The 17,614-nt window shown below is 39.7% G+C and overlaps 1 long non-coding RNA gene across 4 annotated transcripts in view; it reads right to left on the bottom strand.

Moving 5' to 3' along the window:
* Positions 1-571: 571 nt before the first annotated feature.
* The window catches only part of LOC140844968 (uncharacterized), a 64,023-nt gene continuing 46,980 nt past the window's right edge, over positions 572-17,614 (bottom strand). Inside the window, exons 2-5 of one of the 4 annotated variants that reach the window (XR_012123557.1) lie at positions 16,793-16,896; positions 11,795-11,902; positions 1,354-9,184; positions 572-757 (exon numbers count right to left, since the gene is read on the bottom strand). This is a non-coding gene — a long non-coding RNA (uncharacterized lncRNA). Of the gene's footprint in view, positions 9,185-11,794; positions 11,903-16,792; positions 16,897-17,614 lie in introns of all 4 variants that reach the window. The other 3 variants (XR_012123556.1, XR_012123554.1, XR_012123555.1) reach the window with 3 other exon arrangements.

Raw genomic sequence — 17,614 nt, 5'->3', positions numbered from 1 at the left:
TAGATAAAGCAAGAACAATAAAAATGTATTATAATAACAGAAACACATCTGGAGTGTAAGATAAATTTTAGCCGAAATAAGCAGGCGAAGAGAGGCAACAAAGGGCCACAACTATTTATTTAGTGCACTATTTATTTAGGGCAAATCCCAGGTGATGTTCCGCCGTCTGGGTATTACAGGCTGGGGAAGTCACACCTGGTCAGGGAGGTGGGGGCTTATAAGGGATTAGGAGGGGGAAGAGTGGGCAAGCTATCCTACGGGGCAAGGAGAGGTATGATTGGCTAAAGGTGACATAATAGACAACTGGAAACTTTTTTCCTTCCAAGAAGGAGGAGGCTGACATTCGGGTCTTAGCTGGCACATCAGAAGGATGGAATTCAGGAAGAGATGTCTCCTTTCCATATAAGGCACGGACCTTGGGGTCTGGTCTGTTCTCCCCCTATGGCATCTCTCTGTTCTGTTTGCATGTCCTTGTTTTTCCTTCCTCCAGCTTAACATGGACAATCCCAAATATTGGGAAATAAAACCACACACTTCTAAATAGTACTGGCTCAAAAAAAAGGTCTTGAGAGACATATAAAAAAAATTTTTTATTGAAGGAAAATGAAAATATTACATCAAAATTTAGAGGATGCAATGAAAATAGTGCTTAAATGGAAATTTATAGCATTAAATGTCTTTGTTAGAAAAGAAGAAATCTAAAGCCAGTAGCCAAAGCTTCCACTTTAGGCAACTAGGGAAAAGGGGTAAAACAGGTCTAAAGCAAGCAAAAATAACATAATAAGAAAGGAATAAAGAAAGTAAAACATAAATTACAAATATAATAAATGAAAATGGGATAATCATTATTGCTTCCATGGCCATTAAACAAATAAGTAGTATGAACAACTATATTCCAAATTTAACAATTTAGATTAAATGGACCAGTTCTATGAAAGATGCAAACTACCAAAACCTCAGCCTGTTGGGCTGAGGGTGGGCTGGGGAGATTATGTCCACCTAACCTTTCTCCTAAGCAGAGAGCACTGTGCAATCATTGCCCCTCTGTCACCCCTCTCACTGCCTGGAAGTCTTTCAAACTGCCCACTCTGCCTTCTTTCTCAGGAAGGCCAGTAGAGCATGCCTGATCTGCACAGGAGGCTGGTATCTCAGCCTCCCCAAGTGTTTCCAGCCCCACCAATCACCAGGGCATCATGCAATGTGGGCTCATGTTCCCAGAGCAGATCTCCAGGGCCAGCTATTCAGCGATCCTGGGCTTCCACTCCCTACCCTCTCCTTTCCTCTTCCTTCTGCCCATTGGCCAGAGTGGGGGAAGGGCTTGGGTCCCACCAGATCATGGCTTTACCACCTTACCTTCTTCTGTAGGGTCTTCTATCCCAGATGTAGGAAGTCAGTAGTCTTCAGGTTGTTTTCAGGGCTAGTTGTATTTGCTGTATTTTCATGTTCTATGTGATTCTGGGAGGAGGTTTTTGCCTTGCCTTCGTACACTGCCATCTTTTACCCTAAATCCTGTTATTAACTTCTATGGGAAGAAAAAGTGTAAACTTTTTAAATTGATTTTATGCATGTAATAACAAAACATGAGGGATTTTTATCTTGGAGTTTCTTTCTGTGAAACTTGTATCTGTGTCCATGCTAATAATGAATTATCTGACATGAAGTCATTAACTCCATTATTCTTCTTGCTGCAAAGTTCCTGGGGAAAGTCTTGCTTCTGCCAGAAGGCATTTTGTACCAGGAGGAAACACCAGCACTGGTTAATTCAGACTAGTGTAAGTTTAAGGAAATCTGCCTTGCTACGATACTCGCCAATTATTAATTTCTGTGTTCCTTAAACAACTATTTATTTAGTGCCACTTTGTGTCAGTCACTCTCTTATGTAATGAAAATTCATGGAACTTACGTATTTATTAGGGAACATAGAATTTATCAAAAAAACTAAAAGAATAAGTTTATTTTACTTGATATTAGTGTAAAGGAGACCAGCCATTTTCTGACAGTTTATTACAGAAGACTCTGATCCAGACTGGGATGTCACAGAGGCAATGTCACATTGCTTCCCAGAGAAACAGTTATCAGTTGGAATAAAAAGAATAAACAGAGGACTGATGGAGAATGGGTTGGTGGGGTAATGTTCTGTAGAGAATGCCAGAGGCCTCCACAGATGCATGTGCAATAACAGCCTTGCAGTAAGAGGGCCGTGAGATCAAAACACTAAAAGAAAGCATATGACTGAACCTAGAAAGCAAAGAATTGAGAACGCTGCAGAGAGCCAAAAAGAGAAAGCCCGACCTGCAGAATCCTAGTGAGTCTTAGGAACGAACTTGTTATTTGTCCTAAAGAAAATGAGAAGCTACTGCAGTTCTGAGCTAGGCAGAGCTGCTTAACAGCTTTGCCTTTTCACCAGCTCCTCCTAGTGGCCAAGATGGGAACAGCTGTGAGGGGAGCCAAAGATAAAGAACTTTCTGACCTCTGCTCTCCCCCAGGCTGGACATTATGCAGCCCAGCAGCGTGAGCCCTTGTCGTTGTGGCTGTTGTCTGTTCGCTTAACTGACAGCGTTTCTCACCTGATTCTCAGCTTGACAGAATTTTGGGCTGACTCAAAATCAGTATTCACTTTTTTTCTATTTCAGGAAAAACATGTATGCAGAGCAATAAAAGTGATGTGCAAGAGAGTAGGCTCTTGGCTGTGAGTAGCTGTCCAATACTCGAGTCATGATAATCCCCAACAGTGGTAATTTTAATAAGAAAAATCATTGCTTTTCCTTAAGGGAATTTGTAAACATTTGTTTTATTATCACCCAAGAGATATTTGACTCTCCAGCACTGAAATAGAGTCAAGAGAAACAGTTCTTTAGAACTGCCTTTTCCTCACTGAAAAATGACCTACACATAGCCTAGGCAAGGGCTTTGTAATTAAATTGTTGACCTCTGTTACTACCTTCAGAAGAGAAAGCCCTAATTCTTAATACATAATCTATTCTGTGAACATCACTGCAGATGCATTTTTAAAATAGCTTAACAAATACATAAATGAAAGCAATAGCTGCATAACTATTAAGTGTCTGTGATTTGTTTCTTCTGAGGTCTGGTATGATTTGGATCACTGAAAAAGGATGTCATGTCATGTTTATTCATATTGGATGGAGGATTTGGAAACAAGATCACTTGGGAAAATACTTAATTTTGCATTAACATTTAATGTGACCTATGCTGCTGACAGTTAAGAATGTGAGAGACCTTGTAGAGTTCCTTGCTCATGTTCACATTGGGGTGAAAGTTGGACTTTCCTTTTCTTTCTAATACAGAAGATACAATGAGAGTCGCTGCATGCAGAGAGATGATCTGACCCTCTTGGTTACAATAAGGGCAGAAGTCCTTAACATTGTTTGTTGTCAATCCATATTTTCTTGAAATAAAAATAACATCTAAAGCATTTACTACATCATATGCTTCTCAGACTCAAGAAGACTTTTTTTTTTCCCACCAATCAGGAAGATGGGTTTTGAAGTTGCAAAAATAAAACTGAATGACTTTTTAAATAAGGGTTGACTAGTGTATTAGCACAGAATAACTAAGAGGCTGAAAGGACAAAAGAGACTGAAAGTCACAGAACCACTGGCAAAGGCGCCATGATGGACCTATGAGTTCAGCGAGCTAGAAAGACGGCTGGATGGACACAGCTGAATAAAAAGGCCTTCAGGCCTCACTTCCAGGTCAGGGCTTTTGAAAGCATCATTCATAGAACATCCCTAGAAGTAAACAGTGACCAGTGTTTTTCTCTCCACATCATTTCATTTTCTGCTTGTTATGCTGTATTTGGAAGCAAAGTAGAATCAATAAAATATATTTTCAGGCAATCCTGGAGTTTCAGAAAACTTGTGGTATCCATCCAGTTTAAAGCTTCTTTTAGGCATAGTAGCAAGACTGGGATTTCATAATCACACTGATATCCAAGAGGATGAGGTGCGTATCAATAACCTCAAATCAACTCTGTATTGAGCCCACGTGCTCCAGTAACAGGTGTTTTCACGTCCTTTGCTTAGTCTCCTTCTTTACCCATCACTGATGAGGTGGTCTTGACTTGATATGAAAAAAATATTCTTTGGGGAGTGCTGTCATGTCCACGGATGTTTAAGAAGTTCTAAGAGGGCTTCCGAACAGGAAACATGGTCAAGGGAAGTAGGGTTAATTTTTTTCTTTGCTCCACGTTTCCTGATATGGTCATAAATGCACCTAAGATATTGAGTTAAGGGCATGTAAAGGAACTATGGAGCATTGCAGTCCCTCAAAATTGTCTGGAAACTTGGTTTACTATTAATTAGGCTTTTATTAAACAAAAGTGTGAAACGGTTTTTAGAAGACTGATTTTGCTATGGCTGTGTCGTTCAAGTGAGTGTGAGAGAACAAAAAATAGTGATGGAGCCCACTGGAAAAGTGTGTGTGTGTGTGTGTGTGAGAGAGAGAGAGAGAGAGAGAGAGAGAGAGAGAGAGAGAGAGAGAGAGAGAGAGAGAGGCAGAGAGAGAGAGAGAGAGAGAGAGAGAGGGAGAAAGGAGTAGAGAGGCAGGGAGGGAGGGATAGGGAGCGATATGTAGACGTTTTGGTGGGTAAAGTGATGGAAGTTGCCTTAGATTTTCAGATGCACTGCTATTTCCTCCTGTCCCTTTTTTATCTTACTCTCTTCTATTTACTGAATGTGTGTTCAAGAAACAATAAAAGTCTTTTTAAAATTAAACTTCCAATGCTAAAATTTTATTAAAATATTTTAAAGCTATAATAGTACATGTGGAAACATATCAGAAGTGATTGGGTCCATCTACATGTGGAGATAAGTTCCATTGGGTGAGGAACCAAGGATCAGTAGATCAATAGTGGCCACTATGGCAGCAAGTGGCCTCATATGAAAACAAGCTAGATGCAAAAATCAAACATTCTAAGAGCAGTTCTTTCTTCCATTGTGGGGTGAGAGCAAATTAGGTCAACAAATATTTACTGGAACACCTCTTGTTTTTACTGGCTGTTAGTGCCAAGCGAAAATATCCTGTGACTGTGGATCATTTGCACAGAACTACTAAAGTGCAAGTATGAAAAGAGGGCTGAATTTATATCTAATTTGCACAAAAGCATTATTTGCTTATTTCTATTGAAGCACTCCCTTCAATGTAAGAGCAGTTTTCTAATTGGATTAAAAACCACTATCCTTCATCAGACCATGAGATGATCTGTGAAACACACTGCTGGCGTGGGCCATGCTGCTCACGCTGTTTGACAAGGTCCAGGCACGAGGAGGAATCCTGAACACAGGAAACCTCATAGCTGGCCCCTGCTAATTCCTGCACTTAGTTTTGCAGTTATGATGTTGGTGGTTGGGCTCATATATGGGAAATCTTTTGTATTTAAGATTTATTGATCTTTAGTAAATAACATAACCCAAAATATTGATCAAAGCAGCAATTCCGGAAACAAAAACTATGTTATGGGACCAACTGTTCCAGGCATATTGCCACAAATAAGTGAGGCAGGACAACCCAGGCCTCTCTTAAAAGTAGACAGATGCAGTTTGTCCTCCCCTTTGTAAGAACTGAAACATGACTAACCAGGATTTCTTTAGAATATTGCCAGAGAAGAAGTTATGGGAACCTGGGCCATAGAAAAACCCATTTTCCCAATAAACTTATATGAAACAGCAAAGTAATAAAGATAGTCCCCACTGCCCAGGGCCCCCCTTATTTTGCTTTATAATATTAGAACAGAACTTTGGTATCCCCCCTCATAGAAAGAATTTATGAACAACATAGGAAGATTTACATTTATAATTACCCCATATATAGAAGTTATAATAAATTTATGATAAAATATTATTATATTAATGGTAAGGTAGTAAGAGCAGATTTAGTGTTATTATATAAAGATAAAGAGGACTGCAAGGCCCTAGTGCCTGTAGATGCAGGAGGAAAGGTGTAAACATCTGAAATTGGGTAATGAATATTATGAAAGAATAAGGTGTTTTTATTGTATTCATAGGAATGTTGAGGAATGTTAAAACTTATGTGATAAGAGGACCATCCCTAGACTTTAGAGGTAAACCTTAACCCACATGTGTAAGATAGAATTTAATTAATAATATAGCATTACACTTAATAACCAAAAGACATACACTTTGCACATTTATATAACCTGCTTAAACTTTATAGAGCCTTAGACACATATCTTAAACTCTATATAATTTTACATGCTTATAAGTAAAAACCATAGCCCACACACTTATCCCAAACACTGTCTCATGCCATTTTCTGTTTAGTACTTAGCATGTAGCTTACATGAATCAGTAATCACAATAGACTAGGGGAAAGTTAAAAATTACATGTTAAATGGCTACTATTAGAAGAAATGATGATACATACTTACGGGTAATAAGCTGGAATTATGTAAACTGACAGAAAAAGGATTGTATTACTCATGATTAAAGAAAAATGTTTAACATTATGGAAACCTTAAAAAGATACAGACCTGAAAAAAATAAAGACCCTGCTGCTTGATGTCAGGAGATGCTACAACCTTCATTGGGTGTTTCGTCTCCTCATTTATCTCCTTACTCACCAATACTGTCCTTTCCTTCGTGACCCACACCTCAGCTAGAGCTGGACTCCAGCACAATAGTGATAAAATTTTACACTAGAAAAGCTCCTCAGCCTCTGGATATTGAAGGGCACATGTGTTTCTCTGTGATGAGGACAATGAGTTCTAGAAATCTCAATTCCCAGCCTAGATAACAGGCATACCACATGGCTGGAGGTGTCTGAATACAGTGCTGGGAAACCCTACACATGGGAAAATGTGTATTCACCATCTTTAGCTTTTAAGATTCTTTTGATGGATGTGAGTTTTTTGAAAAGATAATTATCCACCTTCAATCCACTGTTTATATTTTTCTCAAGGAAGAGAACCCTGAAATTGGCTGGGGGAAAAAAACAAAAAAACTTTGGGTAACACAGTAATAGGAATTTTCTAAAGACTGATTGCCAGGCATCTATTAACATCTACTTCAGAGCTGAAACAAGCTTTTCTTACCATGTTCCAGCAAAAAACCTTCCTTAGGACTTTTAAAAATTGAAGCAGAGTTAACATGTAATATTTTATTGGTTTCAGGTGTGCAACATAGTGATTTGATAATTATATACATCACTAAACGCTCACCACAATGTGTAGTTACCTAGTTGCCACAACTTCTGTTTTGTCGTTACTTTAGGGAATGTTGCCAGTCAACACAACTTCGATGAAACTCTCCCACTTGTTCCTCAATCCTCAGAGTTTGTGCTAAAGCTTATATGGCATCATAGACTCTTTTTCCTCTCATAATATATTTCTTTTTAAAATATTTCTCCATAGACTATACTTTTTAAAGTTCTATGCTGAAATATGTATTTTTAAAGAAGTTTTCTTGCTCAAATTATTATTAATATCTTACAGAGAAGTTAAGTAACTTGTACAAGATTCCACCACTAGAAAGAGGGGGAGCTGGAATTTGAACACAGACTCTTTTTAAGAAGAAAAGAATTTAAAAAGGAGAAAATGAAGATTTTATAGACTGGCTACACAGCACCAAGCATGGTGTCTCTTGCAATGAAGTCCAATAAATCTTTGTTGAATAGGTGAATGGATAGATGCACGAATGAGAGAAAATGAAGGTGAGATCTAAGTCAAAAATGAAAGGAGATTACATGAAGTAATGGGAAAAGAAGTTGGTGTAAGAGGTCAGGGAGTATTTATGAATTCTGATCAGTCTATTGGAAGTATTTTGTAATAATTTTGAAACAGCTGAATGGCAGGTGACAGAAGAGACTAGAATGTTTTCTGTACTCATGCCTTTTCTGGTTATAAAATGTATATATAATATAATTTACATATATGATATATATAAAAATGCATATTTATAAAATATTTTATACAAATTTATGTGATTTATATATAACATACAATAAAATATTTAGTAGATAAGTGAACTTTATCTTCTAAGTAATACAGCATACAAATCCATACTTCTTTACCTAGAGATAAACATTGTTATTAACATTTTTTATACCCATCCATAAAAGCAAATCTCTCAGGAAAAATTGCTATTTTAAACCAAATTTTATTGTGACTCCTTTTATATCCTACAGCACATCGCATGATTTATATCAATGGACAATATAAGTGTATTTCCTGTAGGCACAGGTGGGAGAATATGAAAATGTCTAAGCCTTTCCATTTTTATTTCCTTCTGGTTTTTGAAGTTTTTTTTTTTTATTTTTGACTAAAAGATGGAAAGCTAGATGGCAGAGCATAGTGGAATCCTTTGGTTTGCAAAGTCAGGCTTGTAGTTGTGAAGAGGCTTCAGAGCTAAACTGCCCAGAAAAATAAAATGGGAAGGATGGTATTTGGAGGAAGCCAAAGGAAGGAGGTTCCCAGAAGAAATAAAAGAAAAGTCTTTAGAGAACAGTGAGACATGATTCTAGGGTGGGCTGAAGATATTTTATGAGATGTTTTACATAACATTATCTTTGTAATTGTTCCTGTTGGGCATTACAAAGCATAGGCATCTCCCCTAATTTTTAGGAAAGCATACATTCGGAGAGTCTGTCTATGGAAATCAAGTAAACACATGATTTTCTCTGTATCTGATAACATGATATACAAGAGGGACACCGTTCATCGGATGGTGAGATAATTCATTTCCTAAAATGCTGCAACTGAAATAACGAATGCTGTGGCTCACAGCTGGGGAGGACCATGGAAAGCAGGAGCTGCCCCTCCCACAGAAACTTGTTCTACCTATGTTCTACTAGTAGCTAGGTTAGTACTAGTAGAATAGTTAATACTAGTACTTGACTATAACAGTAGCTACACTATAAATTGTGCAATTACTTTTCTCTTAATAAAATTTACTTAAAATGTCAATACACAGACCTTTGCCAGTGTTATTCTACCCTGCCAGGGCATTATAAACACTTGAGTAGCTTTAATAATACATGACGCTCGGGCCTTACCTGAAGATTCAGATTTGGCTGCTTTGTAACTGATTTAGTTACATCTTGTGGAGATGTAGATTTTGGGAAGATCCAGTGAGGAGACCATGCAGAGAAAGTGAAACTACAGAGAGACATGCACAGTGCAGAGGAGAGAGCATATATCACCACATACCTAGAGTGAGGGAATGGAAAAGGAAACAGATAAACTAAAATTAGAAAGAAGAAAAATCCAGGAGAGATGGTATAACCTCTGGGAAAAGGGATCAAGAGTGACCAGGAGGACGTAATGGCAGATACTGCTCGCAGTTAACTCAAGGACATAGCCTCTGAATTTAGTGAGCAGAAGGGCGCAGGTCATCTTTCACAGAGGCAGCTACTTAGGTATTGGTGGGAGAGTCAAGAGGGAGAAAGAGATGGGGTTGGGGAGGAGGAAAGGTCGGACATAGCAGGTCAAGTGGGAAAACTGAAGGAATGAGGGCAATATGGGGGGCAGACCACATATAGGTGGTGGATTCAAATGAACAGCTTTTTAGGACTGGGGAGAGCAGAGAGTATTTATTTGAGAGCAGATGAGAAGCAGTACTTGGAAAGAGACCTTGAAAAGTATTTTAGATAAAGGGGATATTTTGAGAAGTGATAATGATGGAAAGCATGGATTCCAGAGTCCTGGAGCAAAGAGTGCAAAATCCAGAATCAGATTCCTAAGGTTGACTCCTGGCCATGCCACCGCTCAAGTGGGATTCTGTGAACAACACATAAGATGTGATTTTGTGTGGACAAAATGGGTGATTCTGATGTAAATTCTTAACCTTCTTATGTGTCAATTTTCACTTCTATTAAGTGGACATAATGACAATATCTTAATGGTTATTGTGAAGAACATATAAGTACAAATAAAGACTTTCAAGCACTGTGTATTAGTAGTGTCAATTTGTTGTTATTATTGGTTATATCTTTGACCCATAGTACCGGCTTTCAGGTTCATACAAAATCACACACACAAAATCCCTACTATTCCTAAAAGGATTTTTCTGAAGACAAAGCTGGAGCTCCCATAAATTAAACCTGGTCACTGAAGGAATGGGGAGGAAAGCCAGACCAGCAGAGAACCCAAGTGCCTATGAAAAGTGAGGAATGTCCTTCTTTTCATTGTAAACTTGAATAGATTTTGTAATTGATGACGACAGGGACTCCTTCCTTCAATAACTACTTTGCGTCCTTTAATTTGGATTTAATTGCTACCCTGTGGGTATAGTGATCTTCAAAATATAGAGCACCTCTCCGGGCGGGACCGGAATGGCCTCAGCCGTCAGCGTGGCGGCCGCAGCCGCGCCTCGGAAAGCAGCCCAGCCGCTCGCGCTCGAGAGCCTCCCTCCACGCCACAGGGCACCCGCTTCGTTTCGGGCGCTCCTCGCGCCCCGACAGGAGCGACAAGCCGTGGCCTCGCCTCCTGGACAGGGAGAGGTAGGAGAGCCTGTGGCAAGAGGGAGTGACATGGGCGCACCTTCGCTGTGAGAAGTCCACCTGCCTTCGGAGTCGGCTTCATCTGTCGTCCCGCTTGGGAACGGTCCCATTTAAGCCTTTCCTGCCAAACTCGCGCGCATTGGCAGCCTTGTGTCCAATCCATGCGCGCACAGCCCCTGTAAATGCTAGGTGCTGACATTCTCACTTGAACACAGGTCCCTGTGTCCCGCTCACCTTCCACCTCCCGACTGGAGCAAGCACGGCCAATCCCCTACCTACTGGAATTTGATTGTCTTAGCTTCTCATTCTAGAGCACGTTTTTCTTCCCCATTAGACTGATCTCATGGAAGGTAGAGCCCTAGTTTCGTGATCACAATCCCTACTGCCTGACACTAGGTAGGTGCCCAACCACTGCTTCTTGGATGACACACAGACATCTGTGGTTTGAGGTAGTAACCGAAAACTGAAAATCTGTTCTTCGGAGTTGGGAAGGGTGAGGAATAAGACTTAAAGTAGCAGAGAAGGCAAAAAAAAGGACTAAGGGCTCTCTCTAATGATTAGCTATTGTTCCAAATATTATCATCGTCATCAGTGTTATTCTTTTAAATGTCCTTACCAGGTCCTATATATCAGTTTCTTCTTCCCTATGTATCTGCTATGCTATTTCTGTGTCTCTTTAATTTTATCTCAATTTTCTTTCAGTTTTGATGTGTAACTGACAAAAAATGTATGTATATTTGAGGTGTACAACTTGCTCTTCTGGTATATGTAAAGCACTGTGAGATGACTGCCACAATCAAGTCAAATAACATTTCAGTCACCTCACATATGTGTCTTTTGTGTGTGTGAAGTGACAATACTTAAAAACCCACTCACAGCAAATTTCAAGGATGAATACAGTAATAATAAGAGTCACCAGGCTCTACATTAGATCTCCTGAACTTATCCATCTTGCATAGTTGAAGCTTTCCACCCTCAATTCCCCAAAACCCCAACTACTGGCAACCACCATTCGAGTTAATGCTTCTACGAGTTGAACTCTTTTAGATTTCACATATAAGTGAGATTGTTCGTATTTGTCTTTGTCTCTGGCTTATTTCACTTAGCATGTGTCCTTCAATTTCATCCAACTAGTTGCAAATAACATTTCCTAATTCTGTGTTTTCTAATTACATAATTTCCAATACAGATAATGGAAATAAATACATCGTATATGCTTCAATACATAGAGCCATGAGCTATAGTGATTGTACAAGCTTGCTGGTCATAATGGTCTAACAAAGCAGGCACAATTTAAAGAAAAATCATGGAATTTTACCTCTAACTCCTGCCTACAGCAAAGGACCCCACTGTCCCAGGGGCTCGACTGGGATTTAGTGTGCAAATGATTCATCTTCCTGGAACCACCTCAAGAGTCCATGGTATCCTAAGATAGAGCAGTGAACACAAAACAATCACTTTTATGGCCACATACACACAGCACCAGTAATAGCTACCCAGGGGTTGTCTTTAATTTCCTTCCCCCTTTCCAATCTAGCATTAGCCATGCAAATGCCTCCATGAGCTCTCCTCTTACTAATCAGTGTAGATACAACAAAGCTTAAGTTCTAAAAACTCCAAGTGGAAAAAGTCATGTTTGAGGCAGTCAGGGAAATCTAAATCTGGGGGACTAGTTGATGATATTAACAAGGGCTTATTGTTCCCATTCAAGTGCCCAGACAGCACTGGTTATGCAGGCAAAGGTCTCTGTTTTTTCAAAAGTGCACACAGACAAAGATGTAGCGATGAAAGAACCCATGTGTCTGGAGTTTCACTTATCACAGCAAGAAGTGGAGGTGGAGCGAGGAAGAGAGGAGGAACGCAGGAAAGAAGGAAGGATGGGAGGGAGGAAAGAAGGTGGATGAAGCAAGTTTGGTCAAATCCTGGTAAACGATGAAGCTCGATGATGGTTTTTATGGGGGTCTGTTAGAGTTCTCTGGCTATTGTTTAGTGTATTTGAGTATTTTCATGACAAACTTTTTTTGTAAAAGACAAGTGAAACCTCCTCACACAAATCACAGCGATGTAAATCACCCCTTATGTGTGTAAATTCAAGTTAATAAAATGTCTTTCCAGAAAAGATATATATGGAAAGAGAGAGAGAGAGAGCACCTCACATAAAAGGTGATACAAAGGGACCTGATGCCATCTCCGCTTTCAGAATAAGGCGGAGAGCTGGGAATACAGAAGGCTGTTTTTCCGATGTTTTGATAGCAGGCTATTAACATTATGTACCTCCCTCAATCTCACAGGTAAGCCTTTTATTTTCTCTTTTTCCAAGTAATCACTTAGGATATTAGAAATGAGTGCCATTATTTTCCCACTGTGGTTGTTCTGATATTGCACAACCTACTCCCTACTGCTCTATTCTATTTTTTGCTGGAACCCAGTGATAGTATTTTCCCCTGACTCCTCTGGTGGCCATCTCTAGGTAGTCACCAGTCAGGCACTAATTGTAGCACATTCTTTCCTTCTCCCTGAAGCACTCTGCTTGAATTGTCTGACTTCAAAGATTTTTATTATAATTTCAAATACAAAATATCTACTATGAAGATGGGTCAGTTTAAGGAGCCTCTTTATCAAGTGTGGTTGCTTCTCCTAAATTATGACTGAACAAAACTGCTAGGATGAAACAGCCTGAAAATACTTCCTGCTGCTTCCACTAACATCCTTCTAATCTTATCTTGGCAGCAGATGGACAGCCTAGCAAGGACGCCCCTGGGAAAACAGACGAGGGTAGCAACATTGAGATCTAATGACCTATGTACTGCAAAGCATGTTAAGAGTGGACAGGACGGACACCAGGCTGCAGGCCACTGGGATAGAAGTTGCTATCTAGTTAACAGAGGCAAAAAGAAGAAAGAACAACAAAGATGCTGAACAACAACAAGTGAGTTAAAAGGCCTTTTTCTGGCAACCTGGAGATGATTCTTAAAACTCTCCAGCTCAGAGTTACACATGCAAAGATTTTTATTAGAGGAAATTTCTAGGGGGAAGGAGCTGAGAAAGGACCAGGAGACCTGTCTGTGAAGCAAGGCTGACCCTGAGGGATGGAAATAGAGATGGAAGGATGGCTGGAAGTGCCCTATACTAGTCCCAGGCCCCACCCACTGCCCTGTAGTCTAAGAAAAATTCAGCAAGATCACTGGAGAGCCTTGCAGCCAAATTCCATTGTCCGGAGAGTCCTGGGTCTCTGGGACTAGGTTGGCCTCAGGTTCCCTGGCGCACATCATCCTCAGTGGAAAGTGTGGTTTCCATAGGACACAGTGACATTGCTGAGTGCAGCCTTGGCCAGTGACTCTCAGCAGTTAGTGCTCTGCAAGGCATATTCGTACGGCAGCCACAGGATCCAAATGAAGTTCACACATTTGATTTTTAAGCTTTTTTTTTTTTGAGAATTACGCTGCATATGTACTTTATGACAACAGCATGTCTCTGGCATTTCTGAAGTTTTTCAGGAATAATGAAAACAAGGAATAAACCCCTGGCTATATTCCACTGGAGAAAAAAAATAAAAAGTTATGTGGGCATGGCACTATACACACTCATGTCTCTGCGGCGTCTCTGGGCTTCCCTTTCTCACATAGTGATCTGTAACAGGGAGGGTCCACGCCTGAGTCTGTGTGACTCATCAAAAACCAGACCAAAGAAGGAATAAGTAAATGCTGATGACTGGCCCTGGTTCTGTCACACACTAATGGTGACACACTGGAAAAGCCACGTTAACCTCCTGAGATTTGGGTTCATCCTTGATGAAATGCTGGGCTGGATGCGATTGTCTCTGAGATCTCTTTCAGCTTAAGAATGTTTAGTTTCAAATGCTCTCCATTTGAATGCCAAGCAACAGCTCCACTTAATGTATGCATCAAATGTACTTATAATTTGGAAAGGCAGAAAAAAAATTTTGTTCAAAGTGTGTGGAGGAAATGAAATATTTTGCCTTACTTATTCATGAAGCCCACAGGATTATGTAGGGTCGGGAGGGACAAACAGAAATGAAGACTACTGTGAATTGTTAGAGGTGTCTCTGCTTGTTCAGGCTGTCCCAGCCCTGAGCAGCACAGGCAGAAACCACAGGTTTCTTGAGGTCCTTGTTGACTGTGTGCAGGCTGCACCGCCTTTCAGTCTTTGATTTTGTTAGTTGTATTCCTAAAAATTGTCTTTCTCAATACAGGAGGCCTGACCACTGGCCGGCCACATCATCAGTATAAGAGGATGTTTGTTGTTTTTAATGGAATGATTAAAAAAAATACATCTCACATTTGAGGATTTTTGCCTGATACATTTTTAATCTAATGCGGGTATTTGGTTCTGAAGCTGTTTTGGCTTCTTCCACTGATGGACTACTTGTGATAGGAGTTCATGTGCCAAGAAGTTTTCTTATTTAAAGAAATCATTACAAAATCAACCTGAATTGATATTTGAAGGTTTGTGCCTGTTTTAAGTCATCAAATTTGACAAAAATTTAGTAAGTCTTAACTAAAGCAAAACACCCAATTCTAGTTTTGAGTATCCTAAATGGTCTTTAGAAATTTTCTTAGAAAATTAAATGCTTCAAAGGAGGAGAACTGAGTGAACAGTAGCAACTAGAAATAACAGACCTAACAAGGGCAAAAGCATTGTTAGCAAAGTTTGCTTTGCATATATTGAGACAATAGTGACCAGAAGTTTTAGGCACAAATCTCATAATATAACTTACTGGTTCAGGAACATCTAAATCAATATTCCTCAATGCCACTAAAATACTCCTTTATTATGAATTGGAGAAAGAGATAATAGTGGGGAACAGTACAGTAACACAAAAGTTTTTTTTTGTTTATTTTTTGTAGCTTACAGTTCTGCAACTACTAATGGGAGTAAAGAAAGAACAACATTTAATCAAATCAGTTTCTGTGATAAAACACATCATTTATTTAGGCAACAAAGATAATGGGGAACATACCTGAGATAAATTTAATACCACTGAAAATCTTACTAGGAATTAGACTCCACATGTTATTTGACTAAGAGGCCACAGAAGTGTTTGGAAGGCAAGATTAAAGGCATTGCTGGAGGTCACTTGTCACTGGCTCAAATGTCAGTGGGTATATTTCTCTAATGCACCCAAAGCAATTAAGAACAAGTTAAAGCAAAAACAAAAAGACACCTTCCTGTTTTCCAGCATTCACCGTAACAGTCACCTGGGTTCTTGCAGCCCGTCCTGGTCCCGTTGCTGACAGACCTCAGTACATTCTAGCTCCAACAGCTGACCAATAAGGCAGCTCATCCCGATTGACCAAAGGGGGAAGACCCCCAAGTCAATGAATGATTTTCATAGGCACTCATCCAAAGTGAGTTTCTTCTTAGTAGAAACAAAACGGAGAGCAAATTTATATTCCAGTCTCTAATATCAAATAATAAGCTACTATAAGACATGTGATAATTGGGTTCTAGACCTGGTCCTTCTGCAAACTTACTGAGGTTCCTGGCACATACCACTGAGACTCACTCAGACTCTTTGGGTTCCAGCAGCATCTGTAAAAGTGACGACCTCGTGTGTAGAGCTCTCTACCCTTCATGTCACCATATCCCTCCGACTGTAACACTCTAAGACCGTCACCATACACTAGAGTACATGACCAACAACCATTAGAACAGCTAACTGGAGAAAGCAACAGTAGCTCATTTAGCCTCTTGATTCTCAACTATTTTTATTCGGGATTTTTTGCTATTTCTCCACCTTTGTGAGCCTTAGTCATTTTTTCCTGCTAGGCAATTCCTCAATTTATCTCTGGGAAGAACTAAATATTAGAAACCATATAGTTGCAAACCAATGAGCCTTAGGTCAACCAGCCTTCAGAGATACTTCATTTGGTCCTGTAGGCCAGCAGAGAGTTTAAAAGACAAAGTCACTAGGCAGGTGCTTTGAAATGCCTTAGACTTGTGTTTGCATCCTTTACACTGATATAAATCTGCTTTTATATAAGCCAGGAATAGTAAACTGATACACAGAACTATTAATACAAGTTTACTACATTTATATTACATAATGATGGAAACCACAACAAAAAACGATTTGGTAACAGACAGCAAAGAAAGGGTCACCAATCATAGGGAAGAAAGACTCCTTTTTGGATGAAAACACAGACTGCCACAACTCATCCCCTCAACCCATACACACAGAGAAGAAAAGCAAATGCGAAAGTTGTCTACAGCAACACATGACAGACAGAGGTGGGAAGCGATTGGCATGTCACATTACAGGCAGTCAATCACGACTGGCTAACGATGGTGGTACCTGACTCTGCTGCAGGTCACTGGCTTGCCTGAGAGGAGTAATTGACAGCGGGGGCACGCCAGATGTGGACGCAGACTGGCCCACCTTGCAGCTTACTTTCGGTACTGTGAACACGAGCAGAGAAAAAGTATTAGTCTAGTAATGTCTGCAGCGATGGAACGGCTCTCATAGCCTCTGCTTATCTGCTGCCTGCTCTTTCAAATCACCAAATATTTCTGATGTTTGCTAATAATTGGCGGGTGATGAAACAATTTCATAACAATGGACTCTAAAACAAGCTTTATTTGCAGATCAACTCCTGAGAATAAAGAACAAATTGTGGAAACAGAGGTCTTGTTCTCCTGTACACCTGACCCCCTTTGGGGTTAGTTTCTATATTACTAGAGGAACAATATCCCATTGGGAAAAGCGAGTGACATGACCACTTGGGGAATGTTTTGATTCTGCTTCGGTTCATAGGTCTCCCAAGTCTAAAATGTCTTTTCCACACCCTGCAATTTTTTCTTTTCTTTACCCTTCCCGTTTTCTTCCTCCCTTCCTCCCTTCTTTCTTTCATCATCATTGTGCTGATCTGGCTGCTTTCATGTTTTCATTGCAACATTTCTCTAAATTTATCTTCATTCCCTATAAATTTTATAACCATTTCTAAGACTTTCATTTTTTTCAAAATTAAAAATCACTCCTTACCTCTTTCTCTATTTAAGGATCCCCAAAGAGCTGCATAGGTCATTGGCAGGATACTATGGAGATCAGAATTTGGGGATGGAAATTTTCTTCAACCAAGATGCATAGAATTTATGGTGTACCGATTTTCAGATATAT

The sequence above is a fragment of the Manis javanica genome, chromosome 12 (assembly GCF_040802235.1).
Source record: "Manis javanica isolate MJ-LG chromosome 12, MJ_LKY, whole genome shotgun sequence".
Lineage (NCBI taxonomy): Eukaryota > Metazoa > Chordata > Mammalia > Pholidota > Manidae > Manis > Manis javanica.
The sequence above is the reverse complement of the archived record's forward strand: the minus strand, read 5'-3'. Positions and strand labels throughout refer to the sequence as shown.